Source organism: Pleurodeles waltl, chromosome 8, assembly GCF_031143425.1.
Source record: "Pleurodeles waltl isolate 20211129_DDA chromosome 8, aPleWal1.hap1.20221129, whole genome shotgun sequence".
NCBI classification, from domain to species: domain Eukaryota; kingdom Metazoa; phylum Chordata; class Amphibia; order Caudata; family Salamandridae; genus Pleurodeles; species Pleurodeles waltl.
The window spans coordinates 1298198294-1298210332 of NC_090447.1; positions in this window are offsets into that span (position 1 = coordinate 1298198294).

Sequence of the window (12039 nt, forward strand, 5' to 3'; positions counted from 1 at the left end):
TGGAAGAAAACAGAGGTGTTTTTTGCGCAGTGTCTACCTGTAGATTTTGGCCTCTAGCTCAGCCGGCACCTAGGGAAACATACTAAACCTGTGCATTTCTGAAAACTAGAGACCTAGGGGAATCCAGGGAGGGGTGACTTGCGGGACTCGGACCAGGTTCTGTTACCCAGAATCCTTTGCAAACCTCAAAATTTGGCTAAAAAAACACATGGTCCTCACATTTCTGTGGCAGAAAGTTCTGGAATCTGAGAGGAGCCACAAATTTCCTTCCACCCAGCGTTCCCCCACGTCTCCCGATAAAAATTATACCTCACTTGTGTGGGTAGGCCTAGCGCCCGCGACAGGAAACACCCCAAAGCGCAACGTGGACACATCCAAATCTTTGGAAGAAAACAGAGGTGTTTTTTGCGAAGTGCCTACCTGTAGATTTTGGCCTCTAGCTCAGCCGGCACCTAGGGAAACCTACCAAACCTGTGCATTTCTGAAAACTAGAGACCTAGGGGAATCCAAGGAGGGGTGACTTGCGGGGCTTGGACCAGGTTCTGTTACCCAGAATCCTTTGCAAACCTCAAAATTTGGCTAAAAAAACACATGTTCCTCACATTTCTGTGGCAGAAAGTTCTGGAATCTGAGAGGAGCCACAAATTTCCTTCCACCCAGCGTTCCCCCAAGTCTCCCGATAAAAATGATACCTCACTTGTGTGGGTAGGCCTAGCGCCCGCGACAGGAAACACCCCAAAGCGCAACTTGGACACATCCAAAATTTTTGAAGAAAACAGAGGTGTTTTTTGCGAAGTGCCTACCTGTAGATTTTGGCCTCTAGCTCAGCCGGCACCTAGGAAAAACCTACCAAACCTGTGCATTTGTGAAAACTAGAGACCTAGGGGAATCCAAGATGCGGTGACTTGCGGGGCTCGGACCAGGTTCTGTTAGCCAGAATCCTTTGCAAACCTCAAACTTTGGCTAAAAAAACACATGGTCCTCACATTTCTGTGGCAGAAAGTTCTGGAATCTGAGAGGAGCCACAAATTTCCTTCCACCCAGCGTTCCCCAAAGTCTCCCGATAAAAATGATACCTCACTTGTGTGGGTAGGCCTAGCGCCCGCGACAGGAAACGCCCCAAAGCGCAACATGGACACATCCACATTTTTGGAAGAAAACAGAGGTGTTTTTTGCGAAGTGCTTACCTGTAGATTTTGGCCTCTAGCTCAGCCGGCACCTAGGGAAACCTACCAAACCTGTGCATTTCTGAAAACTAGAGACCTAGGTGTATCCAAGGAGGGGTGACTTGCAGGGCTCGGACCAGGTTCTGTTACCCAGAATCCTTTGCAAACCTCAAAATTTGGCTAAAAAAACACATGTTCCTCACATTTCTGTGGCAGAAAGGTCTGGAATCTGAGAAGAGCCACATATTTCCTTCCACCCAGCGTTCCCCAAAGTCTCCCGATAAAAATGATACCTCACTTGTGTGGGTAGGCCTAGCGCCCGCGACAGGAAACGCCCCAAAGCGCAACATGGACACATCCACTTTTTTGGAAGAAAACAGAGGTGTTTTTTGCGAAGTGCTTACCTGTAGATTTTGGCCTCTAGCTCAGCCGGCACCTAGGGAAACCTACCAAACCTGTGCATTTCTGAAAACTAGAGACCTAGGGGTATCCAAGGAGGGGTGACTTGCAGGGCTCGGACCAGGTTCTGTTACCCAGAATCCTTTGCAAACCTCAATATTTGGCTAAAAAAACACATGTTCCTCACATTTCTGTGGCAGAAAGTTCTGGAATCTGAGAGGAGCCACAAATTTCCTTACACCCAGCGTTCCCCAAAGTCTCCCGATAAAAATGATACCTCACTTGTGTGGGTAGGCCTAGCGCCCGCGACAGGAAGCGCCCCAAAGCGCAACGTGGACACATCCAAATTTTTGGAAGAAAACAGAGGTGTTTTTTGCGAAGTGCCTACCTGTAGATTTTGGCCTCTAGCTCAGCCGGCACCTAGGGAAACCTACCAAACCTGTGCATTTCTGAAAACTAGAGACCTAGGGGTATCCAAGGAGGGGTGACTTGCAGGGCTCGGACCAGGTTCTGTTACCCAGAATCCTTTGCAAACCTCAAAATTTGGCTAAAAAACACATGTTCCTCACATTTCTGTGGCAGAAAGTTCTGGAATCTGAGAGGAGCCACAAATTTCCTTCCACCCAGCGTTCCCCAAAGTCTCCCGATAAAAATGATACCTCACTTGTGTGGGTAGGCCTAGCGCACGCGACAGGAAGCGCCCCAAAGCGCAACATGGACACATCCAAATCTTTGGAAGAAAACAGAGGTGTTTTTTGCGAAGTGCCTACCTGTAGATTTTGGCCTCTAGCTCAGCCGGCACCTAGGGAAACCTACCAAACCTGTGCATTTCTGAAAACTAGAGATCAAGGGGAATCCAAGGAGGGGTGACTTGCGGGGCTCGGACCAGGTTCTGTTACCCAGAATCCTTTGCAAACTTTGGCTAAAAAACACATGGTCCTCACATTTCTGTGGCAGAAAGTTCTGGAATCTGAGAGGAGCCACATATTTCCTTCCACCCAGCGTTCCCCAAAGTCTCCCGATAAAAATGATACCTCACTTGTGTGGGTAGGCCTAGCGCCCGCGACAGGAAACGCCCCAAAGCGCAACGTGGACACATCCAAATTTTTGGAAGAAAACAGAGGTGTTTTTTGCGCAGTGTCTACCTGTAGATTTTGGCCTCTAGCTCAGCCGGCACCTAGGGAAACCTACTAAACCTGTGCATTTCTGAAAACTAGAGACCTAGGGGAATCCAGGGAGGGGTGACTTGCGGGACTCGGACCAGGTTCTGTTACCCAGAATCCTTTGCAAACCTCAAAATTTGGCTAAAAAAACACATGGTCCTCACATTTCTGTGGCAGAAAGTTCTGGAATCTGAGAGGAGCCACAAATTTCCTTCCACCCAGCGTTCCCCCACGTCTCCCGATAAAAATTATACCTCACTTGTGTGGGTAGGCCTAGCGCCCGCGACAGGAAACACCCCAAAGCGCAACGTGGACACATCCAAATCTTTGGAAGAAAACAGAGGTGTTTTTTGCGAAGTGCCTACCTGTAGATTTTGGCCTCTAGCTCAGCCGGCACCTAGGGAAACCTACCAAACCTGTGCATTTCTGAAAACTAGAGACCTAGGGGAATCCAAGGAGGGGTGACTTGCGGGGCTTGGACCAGGTTCTGTTACCCAGAATCCTTTGCAAACCTCAAAATTTGGCTAAAAAAACACATGTTCCTCACATTTCTGTGGCAGAAAGTTCTGGAATCTGAGAGGAGCCACAAATTTCCTTCCACCCAGCGTTCCCCCAAGTCTCCCGATAAAAATGATACCTCACTTGTGTGGGTAGGCCTAGCGCCCGCGACAGGAAACACCCCAAAGCGCAACTTGGACACATCCAAAATTTTTGAAGAAAACAGAGGTGTTTTTTGCGAAGTGCCTACCTGTAGATTTTGGCCTCTAGCTCAGCCGGCACCTAGGAAAAACCTACCAAACCTGTGCATTTGTGAAAACTAGAGACCTAGGGGAATCCAAGATGCGGTGACTTGCGGGGCTCGGACCAGGTTCTGTTAGCCAGAATCCTTTGCAAACCTCAAACTTTGGCTAAAAATACACATGGTCCTCACATTTCTGTGGCAGAAAGTTCTGGAATCTGAGATGAGCCACAAATTTCCTTCCACCCAGCGTTCCCCCAAGTCTCCCGATAAAAATGATACCTCACTTGTGTGGGTAGGCCTAGCGCCCGCGACAGGAAACGCCCCAAAGTGCAACATGGACACATCCATATTTTTGGAAGAAAACAGAGGTGTTTTTTGCGAAGTGCCTACCTGTAGATTTTGGCCTCTAGCTCAGCCGGCACCTAGGGAAACCTACCAAACCTGTGCATTTCTGAAAACTAGAGACCTAGGGGTATCCAAGGAGGGGTGACTTGCAGGGCTCGGACCAGGTTCTGTTACCCAGAATCCTTTGCAAACCTCAAAATTTGGCTAAAAAAACACATGTTCCTCACATTTCTGTGGCAGAAAGTTCTGGAATCTGAGAGGAGCCACAAATTTCCTTACACCCAGCGTTCCCCAAATTCTCCCGATAAAAATGATACCTCACTTGTGTGGGTAGGCCTAGCGCCCGCGACAGGAAACGCCCCAAAGCGCAACGTGGACACATCCACATTTTTGGAAGAAAACAGAGGTGTTTTTTGCAAAGTGCCTACCTGTAGATTTTGGCCTCTAGCTCAGCCGGCACCAAGGGAAACCTACTAAACCTGTGCATTTCTGAAAACTAGAGACCTAGGGGAATCCAGGGAGGGGTGACTTGCGGGACTCGGACCAGGTTCTGTTACCCAGAATCCTTTGCAAACCTCAAACTTTGGCTAAAAAAACACATGGTCCTCACATTTCTGTGGCAGAAAGTTCTGGAATCTGAGAGGAGCCACAAATTTCCTTCCACCCAGCGTTCCCCCAAGTCTCCCGATAAAAATTATACCTCACTTGTGTGGGTAGGCCTAGCGCCCGCGACAGGAAACGCCCCAAAGCGCACCGTGAACACATCCAAATTTTTGAAAGAAAACAGAGGTGTTTTTTGCGAAGTGCCTACCTGTAGATTTTGGCCTCTATCTCAGCCGGCACCTAGGGAAACCTACCAAACCTGTGCATTTCTGAAAACTAGAGACCTAGGGGTATCCAAGGAGGGGTGACTTGCAGGGCTCGGACCAGGTTCTGTTACCCAGAATCCTTTGCAAACCTCAAAATTTGGCTAAAAAAACACATGTTCCTCACATTTCTGTGGCAGAAAGTTCTGGAATCTGAGAGGAGCCACAAATTTCCTTCCACCCAGCGTTCCCCAAAGTCTCCCGATAAAAATGATACCTCACTTGTGTGGGTAGGCCTAGCGCCCGCGACAGGAAACGCCCCAAAGCGCAACGTGGACACATCCAAATTTTTGGAAGAAAACAGAGGTGTTTTTTGCGAAGTGCCTACCTGTAGATTTTGGCCTCTAGCTCAGCCGGCACCTAGGGAAACCTACCAAACCTGTGCATTTCTGAAAACTAGAGACCAAGGGGAATCCAAGGAGGGGTGACTTGCGGGGCTCGGACCAGGTTCTGTTACCCAGAATCCTTTGCAAACCTCAAACTTTGGCTAAAAAAACACATGGTCCTCACATTTCTGTGGCAGAAAGTTCTGGAATCTGAGAGGAGCCACAAATTTCCTTCCACCCAGCGTTCCCCCAAGTCTCCCGATAAAAATTATACCTCACTTGTGTGGGTAGGCCTAGCGCCCGCGACAGGAAACACCTCAAAGCGCAACGTGGACACATCCAAATTTTTGGAAGAAAACAGAGGTGTTTTTTGCGAAGTGCCTACCTGTAGATTTTGGCCTCTAGCTCAGCCGGCACCTAGGGAAACCTACCAAACCTGTGCATTTCTGAAAACTAGAGACCTAGGGGAATCCAAGGAGGGGTGACTTGCGGGGCTCGGTCCAGGTTCTGTTACCCAGAATCCTTTGCAAACCTCAAAATTTGGCTAAAAAAACACATGGTCCTCACATTTCTGTGGCAGAATGTTCTGGAATCTGAGAGGAGCCACAAATTTCCTTCCACCCAGCGTTCCCCCAAGTCTCCCGATAAAAATGATACCTCACTTGTGTGGGTAGGCCTAGCGCCCGCGACAGGAAACACCCCAAAGCGCAACGTGGACACATCCAAATTTTTGGAAGAAAACAGAGGTGTTTTTTGCGAAGTGCCTACCTGTAGATTTTGGCCTCTAGCTCAGCCGGCACCTAGGGAAACCTACCAAACCTGTGCATTTCTGAAAACTAGAGACCTAGGGGAATCCAACGAGGGATGACTTGCGGGGCTCGGACCAGGTTCTGTTACCCAGAATCCTTTGCAAACCTCAAAATTTGGCTGAAAAAACACATGTTCCTCACATTTCTGTGGCAGAAAATTCTGGAATCTGAGAGGAGCCACAAATTTCCTTCCACCCAGTGTTCCCCCAAGTCTCCCAATAAAAATGATACCTCACTTGTGTGGGTTGGCCTAGCGCCCGCGACAGGAAACGCCCCAAAGCGCAAAGTGGACACATCCAAATTTTTTGAAGAAAACAGAGGTGTTTTTTGCGAAGTGCCTACCTGTAGATTTTGGCCTCTAGCTCAGCCGGCACCTAGGGAAACCTACCAAACCTGTGCATTTCTGAAAACTAGAGACCTAGGGGAATCCAAGGAGGGGTGACTTGCGGGGCTCGGACCAGGTTCTGTTACCCAGAATCCTTTGCAAACCTCATAAGTTGGCTAAAAAAACACATGGTCCTCACATTTCTGTGGCAGAAAGTTCTGGAATCTGAGAGGAGCCACAAATTTCCTTCCACCCAGCGTTCCCCCAAGTCTCCCGATAAAAATGATACCTCACTTGTGTGGGTAGGCCTAGCGCCCGCGACAGGAAACGCCCCAAAGCGCAACGTGGACACATCCAAATTTTTGGAAGAAAACAGAGGTGTTTTTTGCGAAGTGTCTACCTGTAGATTTTGGCCTCTAGCTCAGCCGGCACCTAGGGAAACCTACCAAACCTGTGCATTTCTGAAAACTAGAGACCTAGGGGTATCCAAGGAGGGGTGACTTGCAGGGCTCGGACCAGGTTCTGTTACCCAGAATCCTTTGCAAACCTCAAAATTTGGCTAAAAAAACACATGTTCCTCACATTTCTGTGGCAGAAAGTTCTGGAATCTGAGAGGAGCCACAAATTTCCTTCCACCCAGCGTTCCCCCAAGTCTCCCGATAAAAATTATACCTCACTTGTGTGGGTAGGCCTAGCGCCCGCGACAGGAAACGCCCCAAAGCGCACCGTGGACACATCCAAATTTTTGAAAGAAAACAGAGGTGTTTTTTGCGAAGTGCCTACCTGTAGATTTTGGCCTCTAGCTCAGCCGGCACCTAGGGAAACCTACCAAACCTGTGCATTTCTGAAAACTAGAGACCTAGGGGTATCCAAGGAGGGGTGACTTGCAGGGCTCGGACCAGGTTCTGTTACCCAGAATCCTTTGCAAACCTCAAAATTTGGCTAAAAAAACACATGTTCCTCACATTTCTGTGGCAGAAAGTTCTGGAATCTGAGAGGAGCCACAAATTTCCTTCCACCCAGCGTTCCCCAAAGTCTCCCGATAAAAATGATACCTCACTTGTGTGGGTAGGCCTAGCGCCCGCGACAGGAAACGCCCCAAAGCGCAACGTGGACACATCCAAATTTTTGGAAGAAAACAGAGGTGTTTTTTGCGAAGTGCCTACCTGTAGATTTTGGCCTCTAGCTCAGCCGGCACCTAGGGAAACCTACCAAACCTGTGCATTTCTGAAAACTAGAGACCAAGGGGAATCCAAGGAGGGGTGACTTGCGGGGCTCGGACCAGGTTCTGTTACCCAGAATCCTTTGCAAACCTCAAACTTTGGCTAAAAAAACACATGGTCCTCACATTTCTGTGGCAGAAAGTTCTGGAATCTGAGAGGAGCCACAAATTTCCTTCCACCCAGCGTTCCCCCAAGTCTCCCGATAAAAATTATACCTCACTTGTGTGGGTAGGCCTAGCGCCCGCGACAGGAAACACCCCAAAGCGCAACGTGGACACATCCAAATTTTTGGAAGAAAACAGAGGTGTTTTTTGCGAAGTGCCTACCTGTAGATTTTGGCCTCTAGCTCAGCCGGCACCTAGGGAAACCTACCAAACCTGTGCATTTCTGAAAACTAGAGACCTAGGGGAATCCAAGGAGGGGTGACTTGCGGGGCTCGGTCCAGGTTCTGTTACCCAGAATCCTTTGCAAACCTCAAAATTTGGCTAAAAAAACACATGGTCCTCACATTTCTGTGGCAGAATGTTCTGGAATCTGAGAGGAGCCACAAATTTCCTTCCACCCAGCGTTCCCCCAAGTCTCCCGATAAAAATGATACCTCACTTGTGTGGGTAGGCCTAGCGCCCGCGACAGGAAACACCCCAAAGCGCAACGTGGACACATCCAAATTTTTGGAAGAAAACAGAGGTGTTTTTTGCGAAGTGCCTACCTGTAGATTTTGGCCTCTAGCTCAGCCGGCACCTAGGGAAACCTACCAAACCTGTGCATTTCTGAAAACTAGAGACCTAGGGGAATCCAACGAGGGATGACTTGCGGGGCTCGGACCAGGTTCTGTTACCCAGAATCCTTTGCAAACCTCAAAATTTGGCTGAAAAAACACATGTTCCTCACATTTCTGTGGCAGAAAATTCTGGAATCTGAGAGGAGCCACAAATTTCCTTCCACCCAGTGTTCCCCCAAGTCTCCCAATAAAAATGATACCTTACTTGTGTGGGTTGGCCTAGCGCCCGCGACAGGAAACGCCCCAAAGCGCAAAGTGGACACATCCAAATTTTTGGAAGAAAACAGAGGTGTTTTTTGCGAAGTGCCTACCTGTAGATTTTGGCCTCTAGCTCAGCCGGCACCTAGGGAAACCTACCAAACCTGTGCATTTCTGAAAACTAGAGACCTAGGGGAATCCAAGGAGGGGTGACTTGCGGGGCTCGGACCAGGTTCTGTTACCCAGAATCCTTTGCAAACCTCATAAGTTGGCTAAAAAAACACATGGTCCTCACATTTCTGTGGCAGAAAGTTCTGGAATCTGAGAGGAGCCACAAATTTCCTTCCACCCAGCGTTCCCCCAAGTCTCCCGATAAAAATGATACCTCACTTGTGTGGGTAGGCCTAGCGCCCGCGACAGGAAACGCCCCAAAGCGCAACGTGGACACATCCAAATTTTTGGAAGAAAACAGAGGTGTTTTTTGCGAAGTGTCTACCTGTAGATTTTGGCCTCTAGCTCAGCCGGCACCTAGGGAAACCTACCAAACCTGTGCATTTCTGAAAACTAGAGACCTAGGGGTATCCAAGGAGGGGTGACTTGCAGGGCTCGGACCAGGTTCTGTTACCCAGAATCCTTTGCAAACCTCAAAATTTGGCTAAAAAAACACATGTTCCTCACATTTCTGTGGCAGAAAGTTCTGGAATCTGAGAGGAGCCACAAATTTCCTTCCACCCAGCGTTCCCCAAAGTCTTCCGATAAAAATGATACCTCACTTGTGTGGGTAGGCCTAGCGCCCGCGACAGGAAACGCCCCAAAGCGCAACATTGACACATCCAAATCTTTGGAAGAAAACAGAGGTGTTTTTTGCGAAGTGCCTACCTGTAGATTTTGGCCTCTAGCTCAGCCGGCACCTAGGGAAACCTACCAAACCTGTGCATTTCTGAAAACTAGACACCAAGGGGAATCCAAGGAGGGGTGACTTGCGGGGCTCGGACCAGGTTCTGTTACCCAGAATCCTTTGCAAACCTCAAACTTTGGCTAAAAAAACACATGGTCCTCACATTTCTGTGGCAGAAAGTTCTGGAATCTGAGAGGAGCCACAAATTTCCTTCCACCCAGCGTTCCCCCAAGTCTCCCGATAAAAATGATACCTCACTTGTGTGGGTAGGCCTAGCGCCTGCGACAGGAAATGCCCCAAAGCGCAACATGGACACATCCAAATTTTTGGAAGAAAACAGAGGTGTTTTTTGCGAAGTGCCTACCTGTAGATTTTGGCCTCTAGCTCAGCCGGCACCTAGGGAAACCTACCAAACCTGTGCATTTCTGAAAACTAGAGACCTAGGGGTATCCAAGGAGGGGTGACTTGCAGGGCTCGGACCAGGTTCTGTTACCCAGAATCCTTTGCAAACCTCAAAATTTGGCTAAAAAAACACATGTTCCTCACATTTCTTTGGCAGAAAGTTCTGGAATCTGAGAGGAGCCACAAATTTCCTTCCACCCAGCGTTCCCCAAAGTCTCCCGATAAAAATGATACCTCACTTGTGTGGGTAGGCCTAGCGCCCGCGACAGGAAACGCCCCAAAGCGCAACGTGGACACATCCAAATTTTTGGAAGAAAACAGAGGTGTTTTTTGCGAAGTGTCTACCTGTAGATTTTGGCCTCTAGCTCAGCCGGCACCTAGGGAAACCTACTAAACCTGTGCATTCCTGAAAACTAGAGACCTAGGGGAATCCAGGGAGGGGTGACTTGCGGGACTCGGACCAGGTTCTGTTACCCAGAATCCTTTGCAAACCTCAAAATTTGGCTAAAAAAACACATGGTCCTCACATTTCTGTGGCAGAAAGTTCTGGAATCTGAGAGGAGCCACAAATTTCCTTCCACCCAGCGTTCCCCCACGTCTCCCGATAAAAATTATACCTCACTTGTGTGGGTAGGCCTAGCGCCCGCGACAGGAAACACCCCAAAGCGCAACGTGGACACATCCAAATCTTTGGAAGAAAACAGAGGTGTTTTTTGCGAAGTGCCTACCTGTAGATTTTGGCCTCTAGCTCAGCCGGCACCTAGGGAAACCTACCAAACCTGTGCATTTCTGAAAACTAGAGACCTAGGGGAATCCAAGGAGGGGAGACTTGCGGGGCTTGGACCAGGTTCTGTTACCCAGAATCCTTTGCAAACTTCAAAATTTGGCTAAAAAAACACATGTTCCTCACATTTCTGTGGCAGAAAGTTCTGGAATCTGAGAGGAGCCACAAATTTCCTTCCACCCAGCGTTCCCCCAAGTCTCCCGATAAAAATGATACCTCACTTGTGTGGGTAGGCCTAGCGCTCGCGACAGGAAACACCCCAAAGCGCAACTTGGACACATCCAAAATTTTTGAAGAAAACAGAGGTGTTTTTTGCGAAGTGCCTACCTGTAGATTTTGGCCTCTAGCTCAGCCGGCACCTAGGAAAAACCTACCAAACCTGTGCATTTCTGAAAACTAGAGACCTAGGGGAATCCAAGATGCGGTGACTTGCGGGGCTCGGACCAGGTTCTGTTAGCCAGAATCCTTTGCAAACCTCAAACTTTGGCTAAAAAAACACATGGTCCTCACATTTCTGTGGCAGAAAGTTCTGGAATCTGAGATGAGCCACAAATTTCCTTCCACCCAGCGTTCCCCCAAGTCTCCCGATAAAAATGATACCTCACTTGTGTGGGTAGGCCTAGCGCCCGCGACAGGAAACGCCCCAAAGCGCAACATGGACACATCCAAATTTTTGGAAGAAAACAAAGGTGTTTTTTGCGAAGTGCCTACCTGTAGATTTTGGCCTCTAGCTCAGCCGGCACCTAGGGAAACCTACCAAACCTGTGCATTTCTGAAAACTAGAGACCTAGGGGTATCCAAGGAGGGGTGACTTGCAGGGCTCGGACCAGGTTCTGTTACCCAGAATCCTTTGCAAACCTCAAAATTTGGCTAAAAAAACACATGTTCCTCACATTTCTGTGGCAGAAAGTTCTGGAATCTGAGAGGAGCCACAAATTTCCTTATACCCAGCGTTCCCCAAAGTCTCCCGATACAAATGATACCTCACTTGTGTGGGTAGGCCTAGCGCCCGCGACAGGAAGCGCCCCAAAGCGCAACGTGGACACATCCACATTTTTGGAAGAAAACAGAGGTGTTTTTTGCGAAGTGCCTACCTGTAGATTTTGGCCTCTAGCTCAGCCGGCACCTAGGGAAACCTACCAAACCTGTGCATTTCTGAAAACTAGAGACTTAGGGGTATCCAAGGAGGGGTGACTTGCAGGGCTCGGACCAGGTTCTGTTACCCAGAATCCTTTGCAAACCTCAAAATTTGGCTAAAAAAACACATGTTCCTCACATTTCTGTGGCAGAAAGTTCTGGAATCTGAGAGGAGCCACAAATTTCCTTCCACCCAGCGTTCCCCAAAGTCTCCCGATAAAAATGATACCTCACTTGTGTGGGTAGGCCTAGCGCCCGCGACAGGAAACGCCCCAAAGCGCAACATGGACACATCCAAATCTTTGGAAGAAAACAGAGGTGTTTTTTGCGAAGTGCCTACCTGTAGATTTTGGCCTCTAGCTCAGCCGGCAGCCAGGGAAACCTACCAAACCTGTGCATTTCTGAAAACTAGAGACCAAGGGGAATCCAAGGAGGGGTGACTTGCGGGGCTCGGACCAGGTTCTGTTACCCAGAA